The sequence below is a fragment of the Bombina bombina genome, chromosome 1 (assembly GCF_027579735.1).
Source record: "Bombina bombina isolate aBomBom1 chromosome 1, aBomBom1.pri, whole genome shotgun sequence".
NCBI lineage: Eukaryota > Metazoa > Chordata > Amphibia > Anura > Bombinatoridae > Bombina > Bombina bombina.
Genome location: NC_069499.1, coordinates 47,472,681 through 47,485,758, shown reverse-complemented (window position 1 = coordinate 47,485,758; position 13,078 = coordinate 47,472,681). Strand labels below are relative to the sequence as shown.

General features: G+C 38.4%; 1 long non-coding RNA gene across 1 annotated transcript; it reads right to left on the bottom strand.

The window, feature by feature from the left end:
* Positions 1 to 2,024: 2,024 nt before the first annotated feature.
* LOC128636160 (uncharacterized) lies at positions 2,025 to 4,259 on the bottom strand. Its single transcript, XR_008398679.1, has 3 exons — positions 4,165 to 4,259; positions 2,856 to 2,912; positions 2,025 to 2,085 (listed from the first exon to the last, which is right to left on the bottom strand). It is a non-coding gene; the product is annotated as an uncharacterized LOC128636160 (long non-coding RNA).
* Between the last annotated feature and the right edge of the window lie 8,819 nt (positions 4,260 to 13,078).

Below are 13,078 nucleotides of genomic sequence, written 5' to 3'. Positions count from 1 at the left end.
CCATGTTTACTGACATGGACGAATCAGTGTCATCTTATAATTTAGAACCAGATGATCATACTCACTATTCCCTTGCCCATAGTTCACCTATTTCTATACATTTGTATTCCTCTCCGTCTCCAACATCGTCACCACCAGTGTCACCGAGCTCTCCAATAGCTTGTGTTGAGTCTCCCAGCCAGATTGTAGTTAGTGCACCCGCCACTACTGTTAGGCCACTAACCTCCTCCATTCCCACCATCCCTTCAATGTTTAGGCCTCCTCCTGTTACGTCACAGAGAGAAGGCCAAGATATAACAAAAATAAAAGGAGTTGCTACAGCATGTGCGCGCAAAGAAACTGTCACAAAAGATTCTTCACTGCACAGTGGCAAAGGTATCCGTCGTGCACAAGTGTGGGAGCATTTTGAGGCTATTGGTGATGGTCGCCAAGCCAAATGCAAATTGTGTGGTAGGGAAGTCAGCCGGGGTAGAGTGTTGGGGCATCTGACCAATTCAGGAATGAACCAACACATTCGCACCCATCACAAGCCAGTGGTGTTAAGGGAAGAAAGTGGTGTCTCTGCTCCAGCCAGCACTACTAGGGGAACTACTACTAGCAGTGTCACAGTAACCACCAGTAGGAATCACAAGGGGCAGGGGCATCATGCCTCTTCTGGTGCAGCTGCTATCAGTGTCAGCCAACATCACATGAAATCCACCCAGCCCACAATGGAGCAATTTGGTGTATTTCATTCCAGTCGGATGTCAAGACAGCAGGTGCGAAAAATTACACACCTCATTGCCCAGCTCATAGCGGTTGGAGGGGCACCTTTTAATATGGTGGAAGGGGACCCCTTTAAACAACTTATGGAGGCAGTTGCACCCCATTATAAAGTTCCTGCTCGTACCACATTTAGTAGATCTGTAATTCCCTCACTTTACCGGTCATGCGTTGTTGTTTTGAAGGAGGAGTTGGGAAAGGCTGCTGGACAGTCAGTGCACTTCACCACTGACCTATGGAGTGCTCCTAGTGGCCAACATGCCTTCCTGTCTTTGACGGCACATTGGTGGCTGCCAAATGTGTCACCACCAGTTATATCACCCAAAAGTTCAGGCTTAAAAACCTCTGACTCAGTGACTGGTGCAGTAGCCAAGGGGTACCGCTCCTTTCTCCTGCATGCTGAGGTGATGGATCATCAGCACACCTCACAGAACATCCTACATGCACTGAATAATATGGTGGCATGGAGTGCTGCTCATATATGTCTAAAGAAGGTTTTTAATTTAACTTTCAATTGAAACCTCTGTAAAATAATAAGTATCACAGCTAGTAATTGTGAGACATAAAATTAAGTATTATATTAAACTTCAATCTATGTTTCATGTGATGGAACATTGTGTTGATGTTGTAGATAAATTGCATCCAAAATGCATCCAAAATGTTGTGTTTCAGGGTCTGTTGGCTTGTCTTGTTCCGGTTGAGGTGGTTGATTCTGCGCTGTCTCATCCACAATGGGGGCATGATGTTGTGTTGATGGTTGGACAACGCTCACAGATGATGATGGTGAGAAGCATGTTTGTTCAATATTTTCTCCATCACTTTCCTCTACATTAATGACTGGTGAATGCAGTTGACTGGTATGGCTTCCACCTGCAGACATGCCTTGTAGTTCTGAAATAGATGAAACAGTAATCAAATGTTATTATTTTGTTGTATGCAAACCAATGTATTTGTGGACATGTTGTACAGACATAGAAAGACTCTCGCTAAAAGTTTTCTTTCATAATATCTAAGAAAAAGACAGCAACAGACTATCCACAAACTTTTATTATACATTATTCACTCAAATATATATTTTATTTCTCTGTCAAATTTAATTAAAAGTTATATTCAATTAACTAAATTTTTTTAGAAATATTGCGTAATAAATAATTTGTAGCTGATGTTTTTTGCTATAGTAAAGGCTTTATTAAATAAAATGTCCAGATAATTATTGCCTGTCCTGTTTGTTTATATTTTCAGTTTGTTATAACTTACGTGGAGGAGTAGTGGACGTCTCTCTGCTTCCAGAGGCTGCTACTGGTTGGATCCGAGTTACTGACACTGTTAAAGATAGAATAAAATCAGCACAAGCCAAGGTATACTAAATTACAGATAATAAGTTTGTGTGAAGACATCAATATTTATTTTGAATGCTAACATTTTATTATTTTTTAAAAATGGTAAAGCATAGCAAAAAAAAAATATTTAATGAAAAGGTGAATAGTGTGCCATACATTTGGCTGAGAATGGTCAGCTGATAGTCGCAACAAGTGGATGGACGGCAGAATCATTATCAGGCTGATGAAAGTCATTAGATGAAAATCGCGATACAATGGATAATAAAACAAATATTTGACTTTCAATATTTTGAAAGAGCAGGAAATATAAAGCAGCTTTATAAATTTATAGTCCTATCATAACATTTGTTTTGTTGTCTTCTTATTGTTATTTTATAAATCAAGACTGTAAGCAAGCACTATTCCGCTATGCATGGTTTTGAAAGAAAAAAAATACCCGGGGACCAGGCTTACATTATTGGTTTGTAAAATAAAGATAATAATAGAACAAAGAAAAATTGAGTATCAAATAATTGAGTAGATTAATTTGCTGTTCTAGCAGATTATAGTATGAAATCATTAAAGAAAAATGTTTGGTTCATTATATCTTTAAGCACAACACTTGATCATGGAAACTTGACAAGAAAAAGGTAACATGGCTAGGGAACTGGGACAGGGTACAATTTGAATGTAATACTCTGGGAGTAAAAATCTAATCTTCAATCCATTTTTTTTTCTAAAACCTATGTTTGTATTCCTTATTTAGGTACTTACCCGAACTAGGCTGAGACGTGCTTGGGGCGGATCGCCCTGCAGAGTATTTTCGGTGATCTGGAAAACATCAAGGATAAGAGACAGGTAAGTCTAACATGTATTAGTGAACAATAGTTATTAGTGATGAATGATTCATAATTTCCAAAAAACCTATACAGGCCAGGTAGTGAAATATATATATAAAATCTTGTCAACAGCCCATAATAGGCATTTATTTAAATGTGATGGTCGATTTTTTATATTTTAAATAATTTAACCCCTTAAGGACCAGCGACGTACCCTGTATGTCGCTGGCTTTTTTTTGGGACTTGATTGTTTTATAGCGTGGTCTTGCCACCAGCGTTGAGACTGCTCTATTCCACAAAGCCTGCTGGAGGGAGGGAATTAATAGCGTGTTCTTGCTAGACTTGTGCTATTATGTCCTGAAAAAACCCTTAACGACCAGTGACATACAGGGTACATTGTGGTCATTAAGGGGTTAAATCACTTTACAGAAAAAAGGATGCAAAGGCCACAGCATCTAAAATTCAGGTATTGGTGAGGTAGGGAAAGACAAAATAAAGGGCCTTGGGAGGGAAAGAGAAGAAAGGTGACATGAGGAAAAAGGATATTGGGGAACAACAAATGAAGGGGCATAGGGGAGTGAGGGGAACACAAAGGAAGGGCCATGGTGAGGTAGAAGGATGATATATAATAACTAGTATTTATATAGCTCCTTTCTCAAAGTGGGACTCAAACTCTTGAAGCGCATTTTCAGTGCTCGCTCTCAAAATTAACCAAATCGGCAGGTGAATAGTTATAGTTGTTATTATTAATAAATTTAATGGTACTCATTTGAGCAACATCAGAAGGATTAAGGGCTGAGTTGGCCCTGCTGGGATTTGAACCTATCTTTGAACAGGCTTTTGTAGTCAGGGCATTTTGCCAATTGAGCTACCTTACCAGCCTTATAAAGTGTGATTTTGATTCTGTCATATACAACTATGCCAGATGCATTTATATTCCATCTTTCACATACAAAATTCACATACAAAAGAAATGTATGTGGATGATGGAAGTTGAGTTATGACATATGTGTATGTAACTATGTATGCTGCCTAGAATGCAACTCCCGTCATACATGATTTTTGCCTTACAGATATGAGTCTTTCTTTATTTGTTTAAAAAAAAAAAAAAATAGAATAGTAAATTGTAATACCTAAAGGATAAATCAATTGTTTTGTCTTCCACTTTATTCCCTTGTATTTATTTGTTTATTTCCACACCCATGCAAAGTAATCAAAGTAATCGTATATTTAATTTTACTCACCAGCTCTCTTTTGCCTGACAGATTCATCTCTCCTACTTGAGCTACGGACACCAGTGACAACAGACTCTTCTAGAAGTTTGTCCCGCACCTCCTTCCCCCAACTGTTAAAACGAACACTCTTTGATGTGGAGTGCATCATTGACAATTTCCTTTTGACCATCGCCCTGCAATCATAATATCTATTAATCAAATAAAAACATTTTTTTGGTTAGAAAATAATAAAAAAAAAACATTGAAAAACTATAATGACTTTATTTTAAAATAAGGATTTATTACATTTTGCATCTGATACATCAAAAGAATACCAGCGGAGCTATTGGAAATGACTGACAGTGCCTGACCTTTAACCCAGATTTTTAGAGTTTTCAAAAGTTATATTATAGGGATGGATAGATTAATAGAAATATATATATAAATTCACAGGTTATAATTGTTGTTTTATATGCATGTAAAATTTAGTTATGTAACAAATAAATATTTTTTTTTAAAAGTTAGTACAGTGTTTGCTTATCTGGTATACATTGAAATGGACTATAAAGTCAAAATAGAGTTTATGGTTCGGAATCAGATAGATCAGATAATTGGAAATGTAAAGGGACATGAAAAGAAAACCAAATATTTTTCATGATTCAGATAGAGGATATCATTTTCAAAAATTTTTGAATTTACTTCGATTTTCAAATTTATTTCATTCTCTTGGTATCAATTATTGAAGGAGCAGCAATGCACGAATGGTTTCTAACAAAACACCTGGGTGAGCCAATCAAAATTGAAATATATGTATAAGCAGCCACCAATCAACAGCGAGAAAATAGCTTCTCTGCTGCTCCAAAGCTTGCCTAGAAAAACATTTCAACAAATGATAACAAGAGAAGGAAGATAATGAAATAATATAAGTTATTTTGAAAGTTATTTAATTAAAATTTAATTATCTATATCAATTGTGGAAGAAACATATTGGTTCATGTCCTTTTAAGTATACTGTATACATTTAATAATTTACTTCATTTATATAAATTTACAGTCCTTTTATGTAATAACTTCCTGAGCATGTGCAGAAGCTCACAGGGTATACATATAGGGGCATATTTATCAAGGTCTGGCGGACCGGATCCGATAGTGCGGATCAGGTCTGACAGACCTCGTTGAATACGGCGAGCAATACGCTCGCCGTATTCAGCATTGCACCAGCAGCTCACAAGAGCCAGCAGGGGGGTGTCAATCAATCCGATCGTACTAGATCGGGTTGTATTGTTGCGATGTGTGTCCGCCTGCTCAGAGCAGGCGGACAGTAATGGAGCAGCGGTCTTTGTGACCAGAAACACGGGGCATCAAGCTCCATTCAGCGCTTGATACAACATATGCCCCATAGTCTGTGATTGGATGATATCTGTCACATATACAGGGTACCATAAACAAAGAATTGGTATAAAAATAATTATATAGATTATAATGAAGTGTTAGAATTGCATTGTATTTTTATTAGCTACTTCTTAATTATGTTATTTATTAAAATGCATGAGCGGTCCTCTAACAATAAGATATTTATATTATAAGGACAGGTATGTTTGTCTGATGCTGTCATGTACATACTAGAGAGTGAGACTGCAGCATGAGCGGTCCTCTAACAATAAGATATTTATATTATAAGGACAGGTATGTTTGTCTGATGCTGTCATGCGCATACTAGAGAGAGTGAGACTGCAGCATGAGCGGTCCTCTAACAATAAGATATTTATATTATAAGGACAGGTATGTTTGTCTGATGCTGTCATGCACATACTAGAGAGAGTGAGACTGCAGCATGAGCGGTCCTCTAACAATAAGATATTTATATTATAAGGACAGGAATGTTTGTCTGATGCTGTCATGCACATACTAGAGAGTGAGACTGCAGCATGAGCAGTCCTCTAACAATAAGATATTTATATTATAAGGACAGGTATGTTTGTCTGATGCTGTCATGCACATACTAGAGAGAGTGAGACTGCAGCATGAGCGGTCCTTTAACAATAAGATATTTATATTATAAGGACAGGAATGTTTGTCTGATGCTGTCATGCACATACTAGAGAGTGAGACTGCAGCATGAGCGGTCCTTTAACAATAAGATATTTATATTATAAGGACAGGTATGTTTGTCTGATGCTGTCATGCACATACTAGAGAGAGTGAGACTGCAGCATGAGCGGTCCTTTAACAATAAGATATTTATATTATAAGGACAGGAATGTTTGTCTGATGCTGTCATGCACATACTAGAGAGTGAGACTGCAGCATGAGTGGTCCTTTAACAATAAGATATTTATATTATAAGGACAGGTATGTTTGGCTGATGCTGTCATGCACATACTAGAGAGTGAGACTGCAGCATGAGCGGTCCTTTAACAATAAGATATTTATATTATAAGGACAGGTATGTTTGTCTGATGCTGTCATGCACATACTAGAGAGAGTGAGACTGCAGCATGAGCGGTCCTCTAACAATAAGATATTTATATTATAAGGACAGGTATGTTTGGCTGATGCTGTCATGCACATACTAGAGAGTGAGACTGCAGCATGAGCGGTCCTTTAACAATAAGATATTTATATTATAAGGACAGGTATGTTTGGCTGATGCTGTCATGCACATACTAGAGAGAGTGAGACTGCAGCATGAGCGGTCCTCTAACAATAAGATATTTATATTATAAGGACAGGTATGTTTAGCTGATGCTGTCATGCACATACTAGAGAGTGAGACTGCAGCATGAGCGGTCCTCTAACAATAAGATATTTATATTATAAGGACAGGTATGTTTGTCTGATGCTGTCATGCGCATACTAGAGAGTGAGACTGCAGCATGAGCGGTCCTCTAACAATAAGATATTTATATTATAAGGACAGGTATGTTTGGCTGATGCTGTCATGCACATACTAGAGAGAGTGAGACTGCAGCATGAGCGGTCCTCTAACAATAAGATATTTATATTATAAGGACAGGTATGTTTGTCTGATGCTGTCATGCACATACTAGAGAGTGAGACTGCAGCATGAGCGGTCCTCTAACAATAAGATATTTATATTATAAGGACAGGTATGTTTGTCTGATGCTGTCATGCACATACTAGAGAGAGTGAGACTGCAGCATGAGCGGTCCTTTAACAATAAGATATTTATATTATAAGGACAGGAATGTTTGTCTGATGCTGTCATGCACATACTAGAGAGTGAGACTGCAGCATGAGCGGTCCTCTAACAATAAGATATTTATATTATAAGGACAGGTATGTTTGGCTGATGCTGTCATGCACATACTAGAGATTGAGACTGCAGCATGAGCGGTCCTTTAACAATAATATATTTATATTATAAGGACAGGTATGTTTGGCTGATGCTGTCATGCACATACTAGAGAGAGTGAGACTGCAGCATGAGCGGTCCTCTAACAATAAGATATTTATATTATAAGGACAGGTATGTTTGTCTGATGCTGTCATGCACATACTAGAGAGTGAGACTGCAGCATGAGCGGTCCTCTAACAATAAGATATTTATATTATAAGGACAGGTATGTTTGTCTGATGCTGTCATGCACATACTAGAGAGTGAGACTGCAGCATGAGTGGTCCTCTAACAATAAGATATTTATATTATAAGGACAGGTATGTTTGTCTGATGCTGTCATGCACATACTAGAGAGTGAGACTGCAGCATGAGTGGTCCTCTAACAATAAGATATTTATATTATAAGGACAGGTATGTTTAGCTGATGCTGTCATGCACATACTAGAGAGTGAGACTGCAGCATGAGCGGTCCTGTAACAATACGATATTTATATTATAAGGACAGGTATGTTTGTCTGATGCTGTCATGCACATACTAGAGAGAGTGAGACTGCAGCATGAGCGGTCCTCTAACAATAAGATATTTATATTATAAGGACAGGTATGTTTGTCTGATGCTGTCATGCACATACTAGAGAGAGTGATACTGCAGCATGAGCGGTCCTCTAACAATAAGATATTTATATTATAAGGACAGGTATGTTTGTCTGATACTGTCATGCACATACTAGAGAGTGAGACTGCAGCATGAGCGGTCCTCTAACAATAAGATATTTATATTATAAGGACAGGTATGTTTGTCTGATGCAGTCATGCACATACTAGAGAGTGAGACTGCAGCATGAGCGGCCCTTTAACAATAAGATATTTATATTATAAGGACAGGTATGTTTGGCTGATGCAGTCATGCGCATACTAGAGAGTGAGACTGCAGCATGAGCGGTCCTCTAACAATAAGATATTTATATTATAAGGACAGGTATGTTTGTCTGATGCTGTCATGCACATACTAGAGAGTGAGACTGCAGCATGAGCGGTCCTTTAACAATAAGATATTTATATTATAAGGACAGGTATGTTTCTCTGATGCTGTCATGCACATACTAGAGAAAGTGAGACTGCAGCATGAGCGGTCCTCTAACAATAAGATATTTATATTATAAGGACAGGTATGTGTGTCTGATGCTGTCATGCACATACTAGAGAGGGTAAGACTGCAGCATGAGCGGTCCTTTAACAATAAGATATTTATATTATAAGGACAGGTATGTTTGTCTGATGCTGTCATGCACATACTAGAGAGGGTAAGACTGCAGCATGAGCGGTCCTCTAACAATAAGATATTTATATTATAAGGACAGGTATGTTTGTCTGATGCTGTCATGCACATACTAGAGAGGGTGAGACTGCAGCATGAGCGGTCCTTTAACAATAAGATATTTATATTATAAGGACAGGTATGTTTGTCTGATGCTGTCATGCACATACTAGAGAGAGTGAGACTGCAGCATGAGCGGTCCTTTAACAATAAGATATTTATATTATAAGGACAGGTATGTTTGTCTGATGCTGTCATGCACATACTAGAGAGTGAGACTGCAGCATGAGCGGTCCTCTAACAATAAGATATTTATATTATAAGGACAGGTATGTTTAGCTGATGCTGTCATGCACATACTAGAGAGTGAGACTGCAGCATGAGCGGTCCTCTAACAATAAGATATTTATATTATAAGGACAGGTATGTTTGTCTGATGCAGTCATGCACATACTAGAGAGTGAGACTGCAGCATGAGCGGTCCTTTAACAATAAGATATTTATATTATAAGGACAGGTATGTTTGGCTGATGCTGTCATGCACATACTAGAGAGTGAGACTGCAGCATGAGCGGTCCTCTAACAATAAGATATTTATATTATAAGGACAGGTATGTTTGTCTGATGCTGTCATGCACATACTAGAGAGTGAGACTGCAGCATGAGCGGTCCTCTAACAATAAGATATTTATATTATAAGGACAGGTATGTTTGTCTGATGCTGTCATGCACATACTAGAGAAGTGAGACTGCAGCATGAGCGGTCCTCTAACAATAAGATATTTATATTATAAGGACAGGTATGTTTGTCTGATGCTGTCATGCACATACTAGAGAGGTGAGACTGCAGCATGAGCGGTCCTCTAACAATAAGATATTTATATTATAAGGACAGGTATGTTTGTCTGATGCTGTCATGCACATACTAGAGAGAGTGAGACTGCAGCATGAGCGGTCCTCTAACAATAAGATATTTATATTATAAGGACAGGTATGTTTGTCTGATGCTGTCATGCACATACTAGAGAGAGTGAGACTGCAGCATGAGCGGTCCTCTAACAATAAGATATTTATATTATAAGGACAGGTATGTTTGTCTGATGCTGTCATGCACATACTAGAGAGTGAGACTGCAGCATGAGCGGTCCTCTAACAATAAGATATTTATATTATAAGGACAGGTATGTTTGTCTGATGCTGTCATGCACATACTAGAGAGTGAGACTGCAGCATGAGCGGTCCTCTAACAATAAGATATTTATATTATAAGGACAGGTATGTTTGTCTGATGCTGTCATGCACATACTAGAGAGTGAGACTGCAGCATGAGCGGTCCTCTAACAATAAGATATTTATATTATAAGGACAGGTATGTTTGTCTGATGCTGTCATGCACATACTAGAGAGTGAGACTGCAGCATGAGCGGTCCTTTAACAATAAGATATTTATATTATAAGGACAGGTATGTTTGTCTGATGCTGTCATGCACATACTAGAGAGAGTGAGACTGCAGCATGAGCGGTCCTCTAACAATAAGATATTTATATTATAAGGACAGGTATGTTTGTCTGATGCTGTCATGCACATACTAGAGAGGTGAGACTGCAGCATGAGCGGTCCTCTAACAATAAGATATTTATATTATAAGGACAGGTATGTTTGTCTGATGCTGTCATGCACATACTAGAGAGTGAGACTGCAGCATGAGCGGTCCTCTAACAATAAGATATTTATATTATAAGGACAGGTATGTTTGTCTGATGCTGTCATGCACATACTAGAGAGAGTGAGACTGCAGCATGAGCGGTCCTCTAACAATAAGATATTTATATTATAAGGACAGGTATGTTTGTCTGATGCTGTCATGCACATACTAGAGAGTGAGACTGCAGCATGAGCGGTCCTCTAACAATAAGATATTTATATTATAAGGACAGGTATGTTTGTCTGATGCTGTCATGCACATACTAGAGAGTGAGACTGCAGCATGAGCGGTCCTCTAACAATAAGATATTTATATTATAAGGACAGGTATGTTTGTCTGATGCTGTCATGCACATACTAGAGAGTGAGACTGCAGCATGAGCGGTCCTCTAACAATAAGATATTTATATTATAAGGACAGGTATGTTTGTCTGATGCTGTCATGCACATACTAGAGAGTGAGACTGCAGCATGAGCGGTCCTCTAACAATAAGATATTTATATTATAAGGACAGGTATGTTTGTCTGATGCTGTCATGCACATACTAGAGAGTGAGACTGCAGCATGAGCGGTCCTCTAACAATAAGATATTTATATTATAAGGACAGGTATGTTTGTCTGATGCTGTCATGCACATACTAGAGAGTGAGACTGCAGCATGAGCGGTCCTCTAACAATAAGATATTTATATTATAAGGACAGGTATGTTTGTCTGATGCTGTCATGCACATACTAGAGAGTGAGACTGCAGCATGAGCGGTCCTCTAACAATAAGATATTTATATTATAAGGACAGGTATGTTTGTCTGATGCTGTCATGCACATACTAGAGAGAGTGAGACTGCAGCATGAGCGGTCCTCTAACAATAAGATATTTATATTATAAGGACAGGTATGTTTGTCTGATGCTGTCATGCACATACTAGAGAGTGAGACTGCAGCATGAGCGGTCCTCTTAAAATAAGATATTTATATTATAAGGACAGGTATGTTTGTCTGATGCTGTCATGCACATACTAGAGAGAGTGAGACTGCAGCATGAGCGGTCCTCTAACAATAAGATATTTATATTATAAGGACAGGTATGTTTGTCTGATGCTGTCATGCACATACTAGAGAGTGAGACTGCAGCATGAGCGGTCCTCTAACAATAAGATATTTATATTATAAGGACAGGTATGTTTGTCTGATGCTGTCATGCACATACTAGAGAGTGAGACTGCAGCATGAGCGGTCCTCTAACAATAAGATATTTATATTATAAGGACAGGTATGTTTGTCTGATGCTGTCATGCACATACTAGAGAGTGAGACTGCAGCATGAGCGGTCCTCTAACAATAAGATATTTATATTATAAGGACAGGTATGTTTGTCTGATGCTGTCATGCACATACTAGAGAGTGAGACTGCAGCATGAGCGGTCCTCTAACAATAAGATATTTATATTATAAGGACAGGTATGTTTGTCTGATGCTGTCATGCACATACTAGAGAGTGAGACTGCAGCATGAGCGGTCCTCTAACAATAAGATATTTATATTATAAGGACAGGTATGTTTGTCTGATGCAGTCATGCACATACTAGAGAGAGTGAGACTGCAGCATGAGCGGTCCTCTAACAATAAGATATTTATATTATAAGGACAGGTATGTTTGTCTGATGCTGTCATGCACATACTAGAGAGAGTGAGACTGCAGCATGAGCGGTCCTCTAACAATAAGATATTTATATTATAAGGACAGGTATGTTTGTCTGATGCTGTCATGCACATACTAGAGAGTGAGACTGCAGCATGAGCGGTCCTTTAACAATAAGATATTTATATTATAAGGACAGGTATGTTTGTCTGATGCTGTCATGCACATACTAGAGAGTGAGACTGCAGCATGAGCGGTCCTCTAACAATAAGATATTTATATTATAAGGACAGGTATGTTTGTCTGATGCTGTCATGCACATACTAGAGAGTGAGACTGCAGCATGAGCGGTCCTCTAACAATAAGATATTTATATTATAAGGACAGGTATGTTTGTCTGATGCTGTCATGCACATACTAGAGAGAGTGAGACTGCAGCATGAGCGGTCCTCTAACAATAAGATATTTATATTATAAGGACAGGTATGTTTGTCTGATGCTGTCATGCACATACTAGAGAGTGAGACTGCAGCATGAGCGGTCCTCTAACAATAAGATATTTATATTATAAGGACAGGTATGTTTGTCTGATGCTGTCATGCACATACTAGAGAGAGTGAGACTGCAGCATGAGCGGTCCTCTAACAATAAGATATTTATATTATAAGGACAGGTATGTTTGTCTGATGCTGTCATGCACATACTAGAGAGTGAGACTGCAGCATGAGCGGTCCTCTAACAATAAGATATTTATATTATAAGGACAGGTATGTTTGTCTGATGCTGTCATGCACATACTAGAGAGAGTGAGACTGCAGCATGAGCGGTCCTCTAACAATAAGATATTTATATTATAAGGACAGGTATGTTTGTCTGATGCTGTCATGCACATACTAGAGAGAGTGAGACTGCAGCATGAG